Genomic DNA, 21,367 nt, shown 5'->3' on the forward strand with positions numbered 1-21,367 from the left:
CGTGGGGGAGGGGAGACGGATGCGATAGGCGAGGCGGAGAGCATGGTGTTCAAGGATTTGGAGGGATTTATAAAAGGTAGGGGGAGCGGAGATCCATGCTGGATGGGCATAACAAAGGATAGGGCGGATGAGGGATTTATAGGTGTGGAGGATGGTGGAGGGGTCCAGACCCCACGTACGGCCGGAAAGGAGCTTGAGGAGATGGAGGCGGGAACGCGCCTTGGCTTGGATTGTCTGGAGATGGGGAGTCCAGGAGAGGCGACGGTCGAGGGTGACGCCAAGGTACTTAAGGGTGGGAGTGAGGGCGATGGGACGGCCATAGACGGTGAGATAGAAATCAAGGAGGCGGAAGGAAGGGGTGGTTTTGCCTACAATGATCGCCTGGGTTTTGGAAGGATTGACCTTGAGCAACCACTGGTTGCACCAAGCGGTGAACCGATCAAGATGGGATTGGAGAAGGCGTCTACCCTTCTGTAGGTAAGTCCCTATTAATTAAGCCTTAAAACTAAAGTAGTTGTAGTTACATAAGCCCATGACAATTATAATGCTAAAAGCAGTTTTGCAAAATACATATAACAATACACAAGTCGTTATTTAAACAGTAACGTTCAAAAATATCTCTACGATTTACGATTGCTCGTTTCTCTGTCTGGTTGCAGCTCTGTGCAATGGCAGGTGAGCTCAGTTTATCACCGTTTCCACTAGATGGCATAACCATATCGTGCTTGCTCTAGTCCCTCACTGCCTTATATATATTTTTATCCATCTACGCACAGTTAATACTTGTAATAACAAGTTTCGAAAAAGAAAATGTATTATTGAAATAAAACAGTTTATCCACGGTGGTAATGACACTTGTATCGTTACAGTCGCCACAAATGTGCAAACGAACTTCTCCTTCTCCATGACAACATAAGACCTCACGCAAGTCTACGCACTCGAGAGAAACTCATAAAATTTCATTGGACTGTTCTTCCCTATCTACTCTTTAGCCCGGATCTCGCACCTTCCAGCTTCCATCTGTGTGGCCCAATGAAGGATGCACCCCATGGGAAGCAGAGCGTGGATGACGGCGAGGCTATTCATGCAGCAAAACGTTGCCTTCGACGTCGACCAGAGTTGCACTATGCAGGCATAATATCTTCCCAGTAACGTGGCGTGTGGCCGTCGCGTTGAACGGAGATTATGTTGAAAAATAGCGCTTTGTAGCCAAAAGAGTGGAAAATAATATGATGTATTAGAGTCCTGAATAAAATCGTCATGTTTTCAGGCACATAGGATGTTGCAGTAAATTTACCAGCTCAGCCCTTAAAACCAATTTTTGGAAGTTTCTAAACAGGATTTAAGTTTTCTTCAAATTTTTGCCATCTGCGATTTTAAGCATTTTGATTGTAATCTCCCAAGAGGCACAGAAGGCAGTTGCTATTACTGCAGATATTATCTGTATAAGCTCGATTTCCCCTTTACATCCGGCCGCGGTGGTCCAGCGGTTCTAGACGCGCAGTCCGGAACCGCGCGACTGCTACGGTCGAAGGTTCGAATCCTGCCTCGGGCATGGATGTGTGTGATGTCCTTCGGTTAGTTACGTTTAAGTAGTTCTAAGTTCTAGGGGACTGATGACCACAGATGTTAAGTTCCATAGTGCTCAGAGCCATTTCCCCTTTACGACCTGATATGAATACCATGCATGAGAGTGTTCCAGCATAGATCGTATAAATGCTCTGTGTGTAATACCTTAAGCAGACAATCTCAAAGGCAGCCTGGCAGTGTACCTACAACTGAGCCCATACGATGGCTTCTCCTCATAATCACGTAAACTGTTACTCTCAGATATTCTTCAGATGTGAGTGATTCTAGCTGTAACTCATCAGTTCTAGTCTACGACTATTACATTTGACATTTCGCCAAGAACGCAATGGTATATTTTTGTAAATTAAAAACTATTTGAAAGTCTTTCGTTCGGAAATTTTATCAGGCAACAATTCCGCATTTGGTTTTTTTTTTTATTCGCACTTAATCGTGCAGGAAAGAAATTTCCTGCATAGTGTTGCAATTATTTTTCTAGCTATATTGTAAAAATAAGGTACTTCTAAAGCTCTCTCTCAGCACACAACTAGTGAATTGTTCACATAGCCTTGAGAATTGTAATTACACACAGTTGCATCAGCCAGAGAGACACGTTTAGGATGAGGTGCCATTTGCATTCATTTAAGTGGCTGCCGGTCTTTTCAAGTCAGTCGAGGTTAGCCCCGCATACTGGTGCAGCAGGCGCTAATAGCTGTGCTAAACAAACAACCGATCCAGTGGGATTTCCTGTGTGTGTCATCGGGGGGCTTTTACAGTGAATCTTCTGCTCGTACCAAATATGGGTGGCGACTTTTAAATTTTCAAGTCTCTTGAAATTGTTACTTCTGCTTTAGTTATTTAGTCGTTCTGGACAAGTGCTGAAATAATTTCTATAACTGTCAATGATCTATTACGTTTTATAGAGATACACGAAAGTATATTCTTTAACGACTTATGAATTGTACTTAGTGGACAGTTTATATGAATGTTCCCACCCCATCATATACTTTGACATATAATCAATATAAAGAATACATCTACGACAGATAAAGGACGCACCACGAAGAAATTATCGGAATGGGACGGAAACCTGTAGATGTGATGTACATGTACAGACAAACAAATGATTACAGTTAGAAAAAAAACTGGATGATTAATGAAAGAGAGAGAGCCTCACAAATTCAACAAGTCGATAACACGTTGGTCGACCTCTGGCCCTTATGCAAGCAGCTATAGAGATTGGCATGGTCGATAGTCTAGCTGGATGTCTTGAAGGATGTCGTGCCAAATTCTGTCCAATTTGCGCGTTAGATCGTCAAAATCCCGAGCTGGGTGGAGGGCCCTGCGCATAAAGCTCGAAACGTTTTCCATTGGGGAGAGAACCGGCAACCATGCTGGCCAAGGTAGGGTTTGGCGAAGATGAAGACAAGCACTAGGAATTCTCGCCGTGTGCGGGCGGGCAATATCTTGCTGAAATGTTAGCCCTGGATGGCTTATGATGAGCAACGAAACGCGGTGTGGAATATCGTCATCATACCACTATACTGTAAGTGTTCCGCAGATGATATAGAAGAGGTCCTGCTATGAAGAGAAAATTGAACCCTACACCATCATTACTGGTTGTCGGGCTGTATGGCGGGACACAGCCAGGTTCGTCTCCAACCACTGTCTGGAACATCTCCAGACACGTCTTTGATGGTCACTGGAGATAAGTTCGAAGCAGGGTCATCACTGAAGACTATTCTGCTCCAGTCAATGCTATTCCAGGCCAGAGACGTGTCCAGAGACTCACAGGTCAGCAGTGAGGTACCAAGCTGACTGTCGCCCATCATATGGCCCCGACAACCAGAAGCGACAGTCTGGGGCGTCATTTCATTTAATAGCAGGTCCCCTTTGCTTGTCATCCGTGGCTCCCTTACAGCACAGCGGTATGCGTCGACGATGTTATACACCTCTTTTTGTTGCCCTTCATGGCAAGACACCCTGAGCTCACGATTCAGCAAGATAATGCTCGCCCGCACACTGCAATAGTTTCTACTGCTTGCCTTCATGCATACCAAACCCTAAATTGGTCAGCAAGGTCGCAGAACGTCTCCCCAATTGAGAATGTTTGGAACACTATGGACAGGGCCCTCCAACCAGCTCGATTTTGCCGATCTAACGCGCTGTCAGACAGAATTTGGCACGTTATCTCTGAGGAGGGCGTCCAACAAATCTATCAGTCAATACCAAGCCGAATAACTGCTTGCATAAGGGCCAGAGGTGGACCAATGCGTTATCACATCTCATATTCGGATAATTTCTACGTGGTGAGTCGTTATTTCGCCTTAGAGTGTAATTACGGTAGAAGGACAAGCTACGAGGTTTGTCCAAATGAGAAAAACACAAACTATATACACACATCAAAAAAAGTTTTGCATCACCCCGGTTCCGAGAACTCCTGAAGATAGACGGTGACTGTGGATATTGTAACACAGACACAGTCTCTTTGACTGTTCAGAGATGACACTAAACCCGCCCAAAGATGTAAACAAACATGCATGAGCAACGCCTATTAGTCAGAGGTGGTCCGTCAGCCGATCAGCTCCAGCCATTCCACCAGGAAGGAGCTACACGGCTCGTGATGTCTGTAGTTCAACCATGCCTAGACGGTAAATACCGCGGTTCGATCGCGTCCGCATTGTTACTTTGTGCCAGGAAGGGCTCTCAACAAGGGCAGTGTCCAGGCATCTCGGAGTGAACCAAAGTGATGTTGTTCGGACATGGAGGAGATACGGGAACTGTCGACGATATGGCTCGCTCAGGCCGCCCAAGGGCTACCACTGCAATGGATGACCGCTACCTACGGATTATTGCTCGGAGGAACCCTGACAGCAATGCATTTCGTGCAGCCACAGGACCTCGTGTTACGACTCAAACTGTGCGCAATAGGCAGCATGATGCGCAACTTCACTCCCGACGTCCATGGCGAGGCACATCTTTGCAACCACGACACCATCCAGTGCGGTACAGATGGGCCCAAGAACATGCCGAATGGTCCGCTCAGGATTGGCATCAAGTTCTCTTCACCGATAAGTGTCGCATATGCCTTCAACCAGACAATCGTGTTTGGAGGCAACCCGGTCAGGCTGAACGCCTTAGACACACTGTCCAGCGAGTGCAGCAAGCTGAAGGTTCCCAGCTGTTTTGGAGTGGCATTATGTGGAGCCGACGTACGGCGCTGATGGTCATGGAAGGCACGGTAACGGCTGTACGATACGTAAATGCCATCCTCAGACCGACAGTGCAACCATGTCGGCAGTACATTGGCGTGGCGTTCGTCTTCATGGACAACAATTCGCTCCCCCATAGTGCACAACTTGTGAATGACTTCCTGCAAGATAACGACAACGCTCGACTAGAGTGGCCAGCATGTTCTTCAGATATGAACCCTATCGAACATGCCTGGGATAGATTGAAAAGGGCTGTATATGGACGACTTGACCCACCAATCACACTGAGGCATCTACGTCGAATCGCCGTTGAGGAGTGGGACAATCTGGACCAGTAGTGCCTTGACGAACTTGTGGATATTATGCCACGACGAATACAGGCATGAATCAATTCAAGAGGACGTGCTACTGGGAATTAGAGGTACCGGTGGGTACAGCAATCTGGACCACCACCTCTGAAGGTCTCGCTGTATGGTGGTACAACAAGCAATGCGTGGTTTTCATGAGCAATAAAAAGGGCAGAAATGCAGGTGTTGCAAAACTTTTTTTTTGATGTGTGTGTATTGACAGTATTAGTATGCTGATTTGCAAGTTCTACGTTACAGATGTAACGAATATTACTACAGCTGACTTGATTTTACAGTTAAATTAACATTGTGCTCAAATTACATGACATCTACGCAGAGCGTCCGACAAAACTGTTCAAGATACCGAAAGAAATAATAATGTGATATCTTTACAGGAAAAAAGCGAATTTGATCCAACATATGAGGTCTCGAACCCCAGAAGCAGTTTCTACTTAGTACACATATCTGAAAAGAAATGCTTTGGGGGTACGATACCCCAACAGCCGTTAGGAATGCAGAAGGGTATGGGGTTTCAAAAATAGCTGAAGCAATTACAACAAAACTTAATACACATTTGACAGATTAACTGGGAAAAAATAGGGAGTGAGTAATATACGCATAGCATCCCTGGAGGGGTACTGTAACCGGTAATATGGTGACATATACGAGGGGCGTTTGAAAAGTCTGAGCAAAAATAAAAACTACTTACGTGTTTGGGGTAAACCTTTTTTATTTTTGGACATAGTCTCCTTTTACACTTCGTCCAATGCTGTTCTAATTTGTTGATCCCTTCCGAATAACAGGAATTGTCCAAGTCTGCAAAATAGGTATTAGTTGCTGCAACTGCCTCCTCGTTTGAATAAAATCTTTGTCCTGCCAGCCATTTCTTCAAATTGGGGAACAAATAGTAATCCGAGAGAGCCAAGTTTGGAGAATAGGGGGGATGTGAAACGAGTTGGAATCCTATTTCCAGTAATTTTGCGACCACAACTGCTGAGGTGTGTGCTGGTGCATTGTGATCGAAAAGGACTTTTTTTGCGTTTCAATCGCCTGCTTTTTTCTTGCAGCTCGGTTTACAAACGGACCAATAACGATAAATAATATGCACCTGTAATAGTTTTACCCTTTTCCAGTTAGTCGATGAGGATTATCCCTTGCGAATCCCAAAAGACATTCGCCATAACCATTCTGGCCGAAGGACTGGTCTTCGCCTTTTTTTGTGCAGATTCTCCCTTGGTAACCCATAGTTTAGATGTTGTTTGGTCTCAGGAGTATAGTAAAATATCCATGTTTCATCCACAATGACGAAACGACACTTAAAGTCCTGCAGATTCTTCTTGAACAGCTGCAAACCATCCCTACAACACTTCACACGATTCCGTTTTTGTTCAAGCGTGAGCAATCGTGGAACCCATCTTGCGGATAGCTTTCTCATGTCCAAATGTTTATGCAAAATATTATGTACCCGTTCATTCGAGATCCCCAGAGCACTAGCAATCTCACGCACTTTAACTCTTCTGTCATCCATCACCATATCATGGATTTTATCGATGATTTCTGGAGTCGTAACCTCCACATGGCGTCCGGAACGTTCAGCATCACTAGTGCCCATATGGGCACTCCGAAAATTTTGAAACCACTTACAAACTGTTCTAATCAAAGGTGCAGAGTCACTGTAACGTTTATCAAGCTTCTCTTTAGTCTACTGAGGAGTTTTGCCTTTCACAAAGTAATGTTTAATCCCCACATGAAATTTTTCTTCGCGCAGTTCTTGACAATCACTCAACTTTCTTGATTCACACGAATGCCAAACACAAAGAAATAGACCAATATGGCTGAAACTTGGTGTGCGTTCATTCCAAAGAGGCTACTAACTAAACATGACCTCGGTACGCTCCGGTGGTGCCATCTCTCGGACTTTGCACGGATTTTTCAAACGTCCCTCTAAAATCAATTGAGTCCATAACTTTTGGATTTGCTAGGGTGATTGCTGGCAGTTCCAATGACACCTGACTTCAAGATTCGTCGTGTAAAACTAACAGAGCACTATAGAATTGTACGAAATTTTTGGCAACTATGAAAATTGTGTAGAAGCTTTTAGAAGAACTAAATGTGTAAGAAATCCTTTTCCAATCTTTTATTTTCTAAGAAAATAAGTAGCCGGACGGCGTCAGGTGATCATCGAATATATTTATGCACAATGGCGAAAAAAATTCCCAACACCAAGAAGGAGTTGTGTGTGATAAACGAAAGATGGTAGTCCTGCTTCCATGCCTGAAAGACGAAGTCAAATTTCGTGCCAGTCGCGTAAGCGTGGCGCAATCAAGATTGTTTTAATTAGCGCTGTAGCAGTCGTGAGCCTTAGTTATCTTTGAGGTTGCACGCGGTGAGTTGATGTTAGTCAATAATGCCTTTAAGACGACAAGACATCATTATCAACAGCTCACTGTATTAGAACAAGGCCGTGTAATAAATCTACAAGAAGCTGGATGTTCCTTCTGGGATACTGCAGAAAAACTTGGCAGGAATGTAGCCACTGTAAGTGATTGGCAGCGGTGGTCACGGGAAGGTACGGTCGCAAGAAAACCGGGCTCCGGACGGCGACGTGGCACTACCGAAAGGGAAGCCCATCTTGTTCGTTGCATGGCTGTGACGCATCGCACTGCATCCGCAGCAGCCATTAAAACAGCAGTTGGCACCATAGTGACACAACGAACTGTTACAAATCGCTTACCTCAACGACAGCTCAGAGCCAGACACCCTGTAACGTGCATTCAACTGATCTCAAACCACTTTCGTTTGCGACTTGAGCGGTGTCAAGCGAGAGATAGTTGGAGGGCAGAGTGGAGGTCCGTTGGTTTTCTGATCAAAGCCGGTTCTGCCTCCGCGCCAGTGATGGCCATGTGCTGATTAGAAGGAGGGGAAGCGAGTGCCTGCAATACGTTTGTTTGCAGCTTAGACACACTGCACCTACAGCTGAAGTTATGATCTGGGATGCGATTTCGTATGGCAGTAGGAGCACTCTCGTTGTTCTTCCACGCACCTCGACTGCAGATTTTTGCATCAGTCTGGTGACTCGACATGTTGTGCTGCTAGTCATAAACAGCAAACCAGGGGATGTTTTCCAACAGGATAAAGCTCGTCCACACACCGCTGTTGTAACGCATCACGCTCTGCGGACTATCGACGTATTGCATTGGCCTGCTCGATCAACAGATCTGTCTCCAATTGAGCACCTGTGTGACGTCATCGGGCTACAACTCCAGCATCATCCACAAACAGCGTTAACCATCCCTGTATTCATTGCACAAGTGCAACAGCCATGGAACTCCATCCCACAAACTGGCATCCGGCACCTATACGACACAATGCATGAACGTTTGCATGCTTGTATTCAACATTCTGTCGGTTACACGGGTTATTAATGTACCAGCATTTCAAATTTGCAATGGCTTTTTTCGCTCTTAATCAAGCCGTCGCCTTGTAACGTTAATCACTTCAGTACGTATGTTACCTAGACAGATGTCTTCCCGGAAATTTTATTACCCTACATTAATTGTTTCTCGGTGTTAAGATTTTTTTCCGCTAGTGTATATATCGACATGTTCCAAGAAGAACAATAATAATTTTAGGAGGTGTTAGCATAGACTAATTTGGATAAAACATCGCAAAAAATGACGTCGGAGAATATCCGCAATCACCGGTTGTAAGAGAGACTTATTATTGCCTTCCTTGATTACTTTAATATTTTAAAATGACCAGTTACGGTTCAATAAGTAAATATTCCTGAATTCCAGTCAAGAACAACTGCCAAGATGAGAAACATAGAAGTAGATATCCTCTGTGTAACAAAGCAGCTTAAATCACTTAATAAAGACAAGGCCTCCGGTCCAGATTGTATACCAGTCAGGTTCCTCTCAGAGTGCGCTGATAAAATAGCTCCATATTTAGCAATTATATACAACTATTCGATCGCAGAAAGATCCGTACCTAAAGACTGGAAAATTGCTCAAGTCACACCAATACCCAAAAAGGGAAATAGGAGTAATCCGCTGAATTACAGGCCTATATCACTAACGTCGATTTGCAGTAGGGTTTTAGAACATATACTGTATTCGAACATTATGAAGCACCTCGAAGAAAACGATATTGACATATAGTCAGCAGCGATTCAGAAAATCCTTGTGAAACACAACTAGCTCTTTACACTCATGAAGTAATAAGTCCTATCGAAAGGGGATGTCAAATTGATTCCATATTTTTAGATATCTAGAAGGCTTTCGACACCGTTCCTCACAAGCGTCTTCTAACCAAACTGCGTGCCTACGGAGTATCGCCTCAGTTGTGCGACTGAATTCGTGATTTCTTGTCAGAAAGGTCACAGATTCGTCGTAATAGACGGAAAGTCATCGAGTTAAACAGAAGTAAAATCCGGTGTTCCCCAAGGAGATGGTATAGGCCCTCTATTGTTCCTGATATATATTAACGACATAGGAGACAATCTGAGTAGCCCTCTTAGATTGTTTACAGATGATGCTGTCATTTACCGTCTTGTAAGGTCATCAGATGATCAAAAAGACTTGCAAAATGATGTAGATATCTGTATGGAGCGAAAAGTGGCAATTGACCCTGAATAAAGAAAAGTGTGAAGTTATTCACGTGAGTACTAAAAGAACCCCCCCATGAACCATGGACCTTGCCGTTGGTGGGGAGGCTTGCGTGCCTCAGCGAAACAGATGGCCGTACCGTAGGTGCAACCACAACGGAGGGGTATCTGTTGAGAGGCCAGACAAACATGTGGTTCCTGAAGAGGGGCAGCAGCCTTTTCAGTAGTTGCAGGGGCAACAGTCTGGATGATTGACTGATCTGGCCTTGTAACATTAACCAAAACGGCCTTGCTGTGCTGGTACTGCGAACGGCTGAAAGCAAGGGGAAACTACAGCCGTAATTTTTTCCCGAAGAAATGCAGCTTTACTGTATGATTAAATGATAATGGCGTCCTCTTGGGTAAAATATTCCGGAGGTAAAATAGTCCCCCATTCGGATCTCCGGGCGGGGACTACTCAAGAGGACGTCGTTATCAGGAGAAAGAAAACTGGCGTTCTACGGATCAGAGCGTGGAATGTCAGATCCCTTAATCGGGCAGGTAGGTTAGAAAATTTAAAAAGGGAAATGGATAGGTTAAAGTTAGATATAGTGGGAATTAGTGAAGTTCGGTGGCAGGAGGAACAAGACTTTTGGTCAGGTGATTACAGGGTTATAAATACAAAATCAAATAGGGGTAATGCAGGAGTAGGTTTAATAATGAATAAGAAAATAGGAGTGCGCGTTAGCTACTACAAACAGCATAGTGAACGCATTATTGTGGCCAAGATAGACACAAAGCCCATGCCTACTACAGTAGTACAAGTTTATATGCCAACTAGCTCTGCAGATGATGAAGAAATAGATGAAATGTATGACGAGATAAAAGAAATTATTCAAGTAGTGAAGGGAGACGAAAATTTAATAGTCATGGGTGACTAGAATTCGTCAGTAGGAAAAGGGAGAGAAGGAAACGTAGTAGGTGAATATGGATTGGGGGGAAGAAATGAAAGAGGAAGCCGCCTTGTAGAATTTTGCACAGAGCATGACTTAAGCATAGCTAACACTTGGTTCAAGAATCATAAAAGAAGGTTGTATACATGGAAGAATCCTGGAGATACTAAGAGGTATCAGATAGATTATATAATGGTAAGACAGAAATTTAGGAACCAAGTTTTAAATTGTAAGACATTTCCAGGGGCAGATGTGGATTCTGACCACAATCTATTGGTTATGAACTGCAGATTGAAACTGAAGAAACTGCAAAAAGGTGGGAATTTAAGGAGATGGGACCTGGATAAACTGAAAGAACCAGAGGTTGTAGAGAGTTTCAGGGAGAGCATAAGGGAACAATTGACAGGAATGGGCGAAAGAAATACAGTAGAAGAAGAATGGGTAGCTCTGAGGGATGAAGTAGTGAAGGCAGCAGACGATCAAGTAGGTAAAAAGACGAGGGCTAATAGAAATCCTTGGGTAACAGAAGAAATATTGAATTTAATTGATGAAAGGAGAAAATATAAAAATGCAGTAAATGAAGCAGGCAAAAAGGAATACAAACGTCTCAAAAATGAGATCGACAGGAAGTGCAAAATGGCTAAGCAGGGGTGGCTAGAGGACAAATGTAAGGATGTAGAGGCTGGTCTCACTAGGGGTAAGATAGATACTGCCTACAGGAAAATTAAAGAGACCTTTGGAGAGAAGAGAACCACTTGTATGAATATCAAGAACTCAGATGGCAACCCAGTTCTAAGCAAAGAAGGGAAGGCAGAAAGGTGGAAGGAGTATATAGAGGGTCTATACAAGGGCGATGTGTTTGAGGACAATATTATGGAAATGGAAGAGGATGTAGATGAAGACGAAATGGGAGATAAGATACTGCGTGAAGAGTTTGACAGAGCACTGAAAGACCTGAGTCGAAACAAGGCCCCCGGAGTAGACAACATTCCATTAGATCTACTGATGGCCTTGGGAGAGCCAGTCATGACAAAACTGTACCATCTGGTGAGCAAGATGTATGAGACAGGCGAAATACCCTCAGACTTCAAGAAGAATATAATAATTGCAATCCCAAAGAAAGCAGGTGTTGACAGATGTGAAAATTACCGAACTATCAGTTTAATAAGTCACAGCTGCAAAATACTAACGCGAATTCTTTACAGACGAATGGAAAAACTGGTAGAAGCGGACCTCGGGGAAGATCAGTTTGGATTCCGTAGAAAGGTTGGAACACGTGAGGCAATACTAACCTTACGACTTATCTTAGAAGAAAGATTAAGAAAAGGCAAACCTACGTTTCTAGCATTTGTAGACCTAGAGAAAGCTTTTGACAATGTTAACTGGAATACTGTCTTTCAAATTCTGAAGGTGGCAGGGGTAAAATACAGGGAGCGAAAGGCTATTTACAATTTGTACAGAAACCACATGGCAGTTATAAGAGTCGAGGGGCATGAAAGGGAAGCAGTGGTTGGGAAAGGAGTGAGACAGGGTTGTAGCCTCTCCCCGATGTTATTCAATCTGTATATTGAGCAAGCAGTAAAGGAAACAAAAGAAAAATTCGGAGTAGGTATTAAAATTCATGGAGAAGAAGTAAGAACTTTGAGGTTCGCCGATGACATTGTAATTCTGTCAGAGACAGCAAAGGACTTGGAAGAGCAGTTGAATGGAATGGACAGTGTCTTGAAAGGAGGATATAAGATGAACATCAACAAAAGCAAAACGAGGATAATGGAATGTAGTGAAATTAAATCGGGTGATGCTGAGGGAATTAGATTAGGAAATGAGACACTTAAAGTACTAAAGGACTTTTGCTATTTAGGGAGTAAAATAACTGATGATGGTCGAAGTAGAGAGGATATAAAATGTAGACTGGCAATGGCAAGGAAATCGTTTCTGAAGAAGAGAAATTTGTTAACGTCGAGTATAGATTTAAGTGTCAGGAAGTCGTTTCTGAAAGTATTTGTATGGAGTGTAGCCATGTATGGAAGTGAAACATGGACGATAACTAGTTTGGACAAGAAGAGAATAGAAGCTTTCGAAATATGGTGCTACAGAAGAATGCTGAAGATAAGGTGGGTAGATCACATAACTAATGAGGAGGTATTGAATAGGATTGGGGAGAAGAGATGTTTGTGGCACAACTTGACTAGAAGAAGGGATCGGTTGGTAGGACATGTTTTGAGGCATCAAGGGATCACAAATTTAGCATTGGAGGGCAGCGTGGAGGGTAAAAATCGTAGAGGGAGACCAAGAGATGAATACACTAAGCAGATTCAGAAGGATGTAGGTTGCAGTAGGTACTGGGAGATGAAGAAGCTTGCACAGGATAGAGTAGCATATAGAGTTGCATCAAACCAGTCTCAGGACTGAAGACCACAACAACAACAACTAAAAGAAATCAGCTAAATTTCGATTACGCGATAAGTCACGCAAACTTGAGGGCTGTAAATGCAACTAAATACTTAGGGATCAGAATTACAAATAACTTAAATTGGAACGATCACATAAATAATGCTGTGGGTAGAGCAAACCAAAGACTGCGATTCATTGGGAGAACTCTCAGAAGGTGCAACAGGTCTACTAAAGAGACTGCTTACACTACGCTTGTCCGCCCTATTCTGGAGTATTGCTGTGCGTTGTGGGATCCGCATCAGGTGGGACTGACAGATGACATCGAAAAAATACAAAGAAGGGCAGCTCGTTTTGTATTACCAAGAAATAGGGGAGATAGTGTCACAGACATGATACGTGAATTGGGTGGCAATCATTAAAACAAAAGCGTTTTTCGTTGCGACGGGATCTTCTCATGAAATTTCAATCACCAGTTTTCTCCTCCGATTGCGAAAACGTTCTGTTGGCACCCACCTACATAGGGAGAAATGATCATCACGATAAAACAATAGAAATCAGGGCTTGCACAGAAAAATTTAAGTGCTCGTTTTTCCCGCATGCCGTTCGAGAGTGGAACGGTAGGGAGACAGCATGAAAGTGGTTCAGTGAACCCTCTGCCAGGCACTTCATTGTGAATAGTAGAGTAATCACGTAGATGTAGATGTAGATGATCCATCCGAGGATGGACAATAACAAATCTGTTTTTACAACATTCCAAGTAATAGTGTCCAAGTTGTATTGGTTACAGAGATACAGCTGGTTGCAGAGACAAGTTTTCATTTCATTTGTTAGTACTGCAATTCTTATGGCTTTATTTGGCAATTGTCATTTTTGTAGTAAACGTCAAGTCGTGAAGTTGTACTTGGGATTACATAATTGAATTTTCCAACTATAATCGTTATTTGTTAGTCAACTCAACTACATCGTTTAAGCATGACGCACGTATTTCTAAATGCCGAATATGCCCATATGGTATTTGTGTAAGGGTTTCGGAATGGAAAGGGTGCTGCTGATAGTCGCTGCCGTAAAGATTACGGCAGGTGATTTCCTATCGCAGAGTACCAGTGAAACTGGCGCAGCGTACAACAGTCATATTTCGTCTGAAAGTGTAAATGAACGGAGTGTTGATGAAGTAGGAAAGATGGTTCACTTGGCAGAACGCGGCCCTTCGATAAGCACACACATAACTTCTACAGTTAACGGTGTTCCACATCCAAGAGAATGACGGACATTACGTATGTGCGGCGTCCATCCTTATCACTTACAGCGGATTCAGTACCTTCGAAAACGGGATGAAAGTAGACGAATGGAATGTTGTAATTCCCCAATTGATAATCGCCGAGCAATCCCGCTAATACTGTTTATTGACGCAGCCACTTTCACTCGTGACGCTACCAGTAACAGTTGTTAATTCACAGTAATCGTCCGACGAAACTCCAAATGTTTCTGTGGACACATTCTCAAGAATGCCCCTCTAGAAACGTATGATGCATTATGACAATCAGTTGTTTGGGCCTGTGTACAATCGCAATGTCTTTAGGGTCCCGTTTTCTAGACATTCTTCAAAACGTGCTTCCAGTATTGTTAGAAGAAGTTCATTTGGCTTCAAGAATGTATGCGTTATTCGAAAATGACGGGGCCCTTGCATAGTCGACATATTAATACACTATCTAAACCTAACAGCCCCTGAAAGAAATATCGGCAGAAATAGTCACATTTCTTGGCCAGCAAAGTCCCTGGACGTTAGCCTCCTTTAAAGTTTTGGCTGTGGGGGTGGTTAAAAGGGGAAGTCTGAGAAGAAAAAGTAAGCACAAGAGACGACTTTAATCGTCCAGGTTACAAATAGAGCCGCCCTCACAAAAGAGCTGCAAGACGCCCTCAAAATAGCTACACGTGATGTTAAGTGAATCTGGATACGCATGGAAATCGGAGGTGAAATTTTTTGAAAATTACATTTGAAGATAATCATTTGTCTTTGCTTAACATCTCCTGTGAACATTCGTTTTTGTTATATTCCAACAGCTTTATCTCTTTAACCAATAAAATTTGGGCACGTTTATATGGAATGTTTTATTCGAATTAGTCCATGCTGTATGTAAAGGTTTTTTAAATTACCGCTACCAGTCACAAACTTTGTTAACTATTGTATTATTTATTTATTTTGCTATTTTTCATGCAAACATCAGTCCAGCTTCCAAAGTGGCATCGCCTTTTACTAGGTTTCCTCTTCTTCCATAGGACAATCACAGCATTTATGAAAAGACTATGTAACATCAGTATAATATTATCGCGAAATTGATTTTGTAGTGCCATTTAGCCTGAAGATGAGGTATTCCCTCGAAACAAGTAGCAAAATAAATAAATAATACAATAGCTAACAAAGTCCGTGACTGGTAGCGGTAATTTAAAAAGCCTTTAGATATTTCTTGAGACAATCACGGTCGAAAAATAGCCAAAATTACTTAAAATTCTTAGTCCATGCTACCATCCTAAAATATTTACTGTCCCTCGTGAGACTTCCCCTTTAAACCAACCTGTTAAAACAGTGTTCTCTTGCTAACAATCGGCTTCAAGCGGATGTACTACCAATATTATTTCATTCACACTACTCCGGTTATCAATACGCTTTCTCGGAATAGTTGCCGCCTGTTTTCAAGTATCTACCAGTTCAGCTTTTTCAGTATCCCTGTGGTACCCAGGTCAAAGTAATGAGTTGATTCATTCCAGTAGTGAGTCGCTGATACGATAGTCATTTTTATGTTTCCAGATGTGCACAATTTTACGTTTCTGTACGTTTCAAGCAAACCGCCAGTTTTTACAACACTTTGAAAGCATATCAGCCTCTGAATCACTGGGTGTTTGTGTTGTACTCATCATTTCATCATCATCATCATAAATATTTGGCATCTTTATTCAGATAGTACTTCATTATAGTAACAGTATCATCTGCGAAACGTCTTCAGTTAACATTTTCTGCCACGTCATTAATGTACGAGGATGTGCTGAAAAGTAATGCCTCCGAATTTTTTTATGTGAAACTCTTGAAGCTCCTTAAATAAAACAAACTGTATTAATATTCCACATCTTTATTCTCCATGTCTGCATATTTATTTCCCATCTTAGTCAGCCTGGCGGCGAACACATTTTTCCCAAGAAGAGACCATTTTGTTGATATTGTCTCTGTAGAATGTTTCACTTTGTTGATGGGGCCACAACCTCACCCCTGCTTGCACCACTTCATCAAAATGGCTCTGAGCACTATGGGACTTAACATCTGAGGTCATCAGTCCCCTAGAACTTAGAACCTAAGGACATCACACACATCCATGCCCGAGGCAGGATTTGAACCTGCGACCGTAGCAATCGCGCGGTTCCGGACTGAAGCGCTTAGAACCGCTCGGCCATCGCGGGCGGCACCACTTCATCACTATTGAAGGTATTCTTTAACTTTAGGAAACAGATGAAAATCGGATGGAGTCAAGTCGAGACTGCACGGAGGATGATAGGTGACAGTGATAGTGAAGCCTGCAACTTGTGGCCTAGTGGCTAGCGTTGCTGCCTCTGGATCACGGGGACCCGGGTTCGATTCCCGGCCGGGTTGGGGATGTTCTCTGCCAGGGGACTGGGAGTCTACCCGGGGACTTGGTGTCTGTGTTGTACTCATCATTTCATCACCATTATCATTCGTGACAGTGGCTAGATTGGACTGTGTAAAAAATGGACTGTGTAACAATTGGAATTTTGTACCGGCGCTGATGACCGCGCAGTTGAGCGTCCCACAAACCAAGCATAATCATTATAGATGACAGTGAGCCTTGCGCAGCGGATTGCTGTAGACGTGGCGGCGCCCATGCGTGGTCTGGCAAGCGGATGGAGAGTGTGCTCCTTGTGTCGATGTTTTTTCTGCACTTGGAATCTCGATTACAACACATTGTTTTTCACTCACCGACATACTTTAGAACAGAATATAAAATTCGGAGGCATCATTTTTCATCACTTCCTCATACAGCATGGACAGTAAAGGTCCCCAACTCACTCCTCTGTGGCGTGTGTGAAGTCACTTCTTCTTCCTCTTTTCGTGTTCAATCCTGAGGTTGGTTTGCAGGAGAGCACAATTCCTCTCTTCTGTCTGCCTTCCTCTTCATTTACTCGTATGTGTCACATCCGACATCATTCATGATCTATTGCATGTATGATATCCTTGGTCGGCCCCCTCCGTTTCCTTCCTTCAGTAGCTACTTCTGCTATTGTTCCAATGATGTTGTCGTGTCTTAGGATGTGCCCTACGAGTTTGTCTCTTCTTGTTTGGATGTGCCTCCACAGAGATCTGGTTTCCTGTACTCTTCTAAGCACCTCTTCATTTGTTACTTTGTCTCTCCAGCTGATCTTCATCATCCTTCTACAGCTCCACATCTCCAGGGCCTCTAGCGGCCTTCTCTCTTCTCTTCCAACTGTCCACGTTTCGCACCCGTATAGGGCCACAGTCCAAAAGAAAGCTTTCATGACACGTTTCCTTATTTTCAGACTGATGTTCTTGCTGGCGAATAAGTTCCTTCTTCGATTAAATGCAATTTTGGCCTTTTGTATCCTGCTCGCAATTTCTTTCCGGCTTTGCCATCTCTCGTGATTTTACTTCCCAGGTAAGCAAATTCCTCTATCAGTTCCAGCTCCTCTCTTCCAATTCTCTTTCTCAGAGGTTCATATTCTACTCCTGTACTGCATATCATCACTTTAGTCTTTTTCTTGTTTATTCTCATTCCACACTAATTGCATAGAATCCTTTCCATTGTTCTGAGGGCTTCTTCTAGATATTTTTTGTCTCCGTGACTATAGCAATATCATCTGCACAACGTAGCATGTCTATCTTCTGCCCATTAATTTTGATCCCCACCTCAGTAGTTTCTCGAACTTGGTCTATAGCTTCCTGGTTGTAAGCCTTGAATGTAAGAGGAGAGAGAGCATATCCTTGTCTTACCCCTTTTCTGATATTTGCTTCTTGTTCCTGGTGACAGTTCCTAACCACTGCCACCTCATTCTTATAGAAACTGAATATCACACGGATGTCTTTGTACTTCATTCCACTTTTCATCTGCACTCTGAACATCTCTTGCCAGACAACGTTATCAAATGCCTTTCCAGGTCTACAAAGCCAATATAAGATGGTTTATTTTTCTGTATTTGCTTTTCGATAATGAGTCTCAGTTCCAGAATCGCTTCTCTTTTTCCCAATCCCCATCTGAAACCAAACTGATCTTCACTCAGTATATCCTCCACCTTCAATTCTCTTCAGAACTATTTTGATGAGAATTTTTGATGCACGTGATATTAAGCTTAGAGTTCGGCACTGTTCACATTTTGTAGCTGCTGCCTTCTTTGGTATAGGAACAATGATACATTTCTGGAAGTTTGTCTGTATCTCTCCTGTGTTATAGATGGACCTAATAAGTTTAAGCAGCATCCTTTTCATGCTGTCACCAGCATTCTTTATTAGTTCTGCAGGGATGTCATCAATACCCGTTGCTTTGTTGTCCCGTAGTTCTTTTAGAGCTTCGTCAAATTCTTCTTGCAGAATATCGTCCCCCTTGTCATCTTCGTCTACTTGCCCTTCTCTTCCTATTACTTCCTCCGAAAGAGTTGTACTGGCATACAACTCGTCTATGTATTCTTTCCATCTCTTCACCATGTCTTCCCCTCTTTATTTTCTGTTGTGCCTGAGAGAGTTGTTTTATGTTTGTTAAAAAATTGATTTTGTAGGCTAAATCAGTTCTTCCGTTTTCATATTTTCTTCCACTTCCATTTCCCCGCAAAGAAAGCTCTTCCAATAAAAATGGAAGCTCGTTTTCAAGAAAGTTGAAGTGATTTTCTTGAAGTCATTTCTACTTTCTTGAAAACGAGCTTCCAGTATTATTTTAGCACACTGGACTCGCATTCGGGAGGACGACGGTTCAATCCCGTCTCCGGCCATCCTGATTTAGGTTTTCCGTGATTTCCCTAAATCGCTACAGGTAAATGCCGGGATGGTTCCTTTGAAAGGGCACGGCCGATTTCCTTCCCCATCCTTCCCTCACCCGAGCTTACGCTCCGTCTCTAATGACCTCGTTGTCGACGGGACGTTAAACACTAATCTCCTCCTCCTCCTCCAGTATTATTGGAAGAGCGTTTTTGGCTGCAAGGATGCGTATGTTGTGGCAGTATGATGGCGCCCCTGCAGATTCTAGTCGACTGGCGACACATCTAAATTTAACATTCTCCAGAAGGACCGGCAGAAACGGTCACATTTCTTGGCCTTCAAAGATTACACATTACGCCTTCCTTACCAGGGAATCCTTAATACAGCAATAAATTTCATTTGACAGACTGTATGAGACACGGTAATAAGCTTTGTTTCACTGAGACAAATTATATTTTGACTAAAGTTCAGTCTTGATCACACCATTTATGTTTTAATGATATAGGTAACCGGTTTCGGTTCTTTTTACAAAACCATCATCAGACCCATGGCTCCCTTAGGATGGTAGGCGGAGCTCTCCTCGTTGCTTAGCGAGGAGGGCTCCGCCTACCATCCTAAGGGAGCCATGGGTCTGATGATGGTTTTGTAAAAAGAACCGAAACCGGTTACCTATATCATTAAAACATAAATGGTGTGATCAAGACTGAACTTTAGTCAAAATATAATAATTAATTAATCACTGTTTTCCAAAAATGTTTACCAAAATTGTACTGAGACAAATGCTTTTTGGATCTCAAGTACAAGTAAAGTAGGTACGTTCTGCGCTGCACTTCATATTGATTTACGGAATTTGAATTAAAACATTTCTCCCAGAATGCTGGTAGTGACAGCGTGGAGAGGTCTCATTACTCACCAACAGGAGTGCCCAGCTTTGCCCGGGATGTTTAATGCCTGCCACACAAAGTGATTGGCCCTGTGCCTTGTTCATACTCGTACCGAATGCAAGCCGCATGGGTAAACTACAATCGCATTAAATCGAAGGGCATATTTGAATCATTTGGTGTAAACGGATTGCGGCGAGTGAGTACATCTTCACCTGTGTGAAAAGATGATCAGTTGCGCGATCTGTTGTTACATTTTGCGATAGGTATCTCATTGTGTTTTTGTTACAGCTCAGTTTTCACTGTTTCAAATAGGGCTGTGTTTGAGCACGACTCGAACTGTTGGAACAGTTTAAATCACAGTCCGGGTTCTGTTAGATCTTTCGCGATCTAGTGACGTCTGATGGTACTATCTCCAAGACAGTTGAAATTTATCTTCGCGATAGGAGTTAGTTTACAACGACATATTTTCTTTACTAAGCATTTAATTTTTCATGAATTTTCTTCGTTGTTTCATTTTACTAAATCGGGAAAGAATTTTGAAGTAAACCGGTAAAACACATTTAGAAATGTTTGGTAAAAACGGTTCTCCTTTATTTTATATTATACTCATTTATTTATTGTGAGCATTAAATAATATGTGGTCTATGTCCTCCCAAATGTTCATTAGTGGATCGTGTATACATTTGAATTAAATCGACCAAGAACCTTTGGAGGTTTTTGGTAACAGCTTTTCACCTTTATATATTACTAAATACGTGTTTGAAATTAGATTATGAAATATTATGTAGACAGTGATCCTACTCTTGCCTTTGAGGTAAAGTGTTCAAAATTTCAACAATACTGGATTTAAAACTGTAGATTTACAAACAACCAAACAAATAAACACATACTTTTCTTTATACGAGGGTTGGAACTTTAATAGTGGCAACTATTTATTTACAGCTCGTACAGAATAGATATGGGTTTCAAAGTTTTGATGACCTTCAGAGTAGTCACCAGCATTGTGTGTAGCCCGTTGCCAGCTATGTGGAAGTCGAAGGATACTCTAAGCAGTGCCAGTTATGTTGACAGTTCGAGCGGCGCGATCTATTGCCCGACGAATTTTTAGCGGTTCTGAAGCGAATGCCGTGAAGTGTTTCCTTCGGTTTAGAAATCGAGTTGAACTCACGAGGGCTTAAGTCAGGGGAGTGTAGTAGGTGATATAGCACTTAGCAGCCCCATCAGTCAAACAAATCAGTAACAGCTTGCACTGTACGTGCTTGAGCATTGTCCTGCGAAATGACGGTCAGGTCCTGCAGAAAGTGTCACTTCTGTATCTATGCTGTTCATTTTTGGAACACAACCTACGACCAGCTTAGAGACAGAAGTGATGACAATTTTTGCAGGATCTGAGCATCATTTTACAGGAAAGTGCTCGAGCACGTACAGTGCAAGCTG

The 21,367-nt window shown here is 42.8% G+C and overlaps 1 protein-coding gene across 1 annotated transcript in view; it reads right to left on the reverse strand.

Moving 5' to 3' along the window:
• Positions 1-21,367, reverse strand: part of LOC124778661 (uncharacterized transporter slc-17.2-like) — a 45,515-nt gene that overhangs the window by 20,854 nt on the left and 3,294 nt on the right. The gene's annotated exons all lie outside the window — the stretch shown is intronic.

This window comes from Schistocerca piceifrons, chromosome 1, assembly GCF_021461385.2.
Source record: "Schistocerca piceifrons isolate TAMUIC-IGC-003096 chromosome 1, iqSchPice1.1, whole genome shotgun sequence".
NCBI lineage: Eukaryota > Metazoa > Arthropoda > Insecta > Orthoptera > Acrididae > Schistocerca > Schistocerca piceifrons.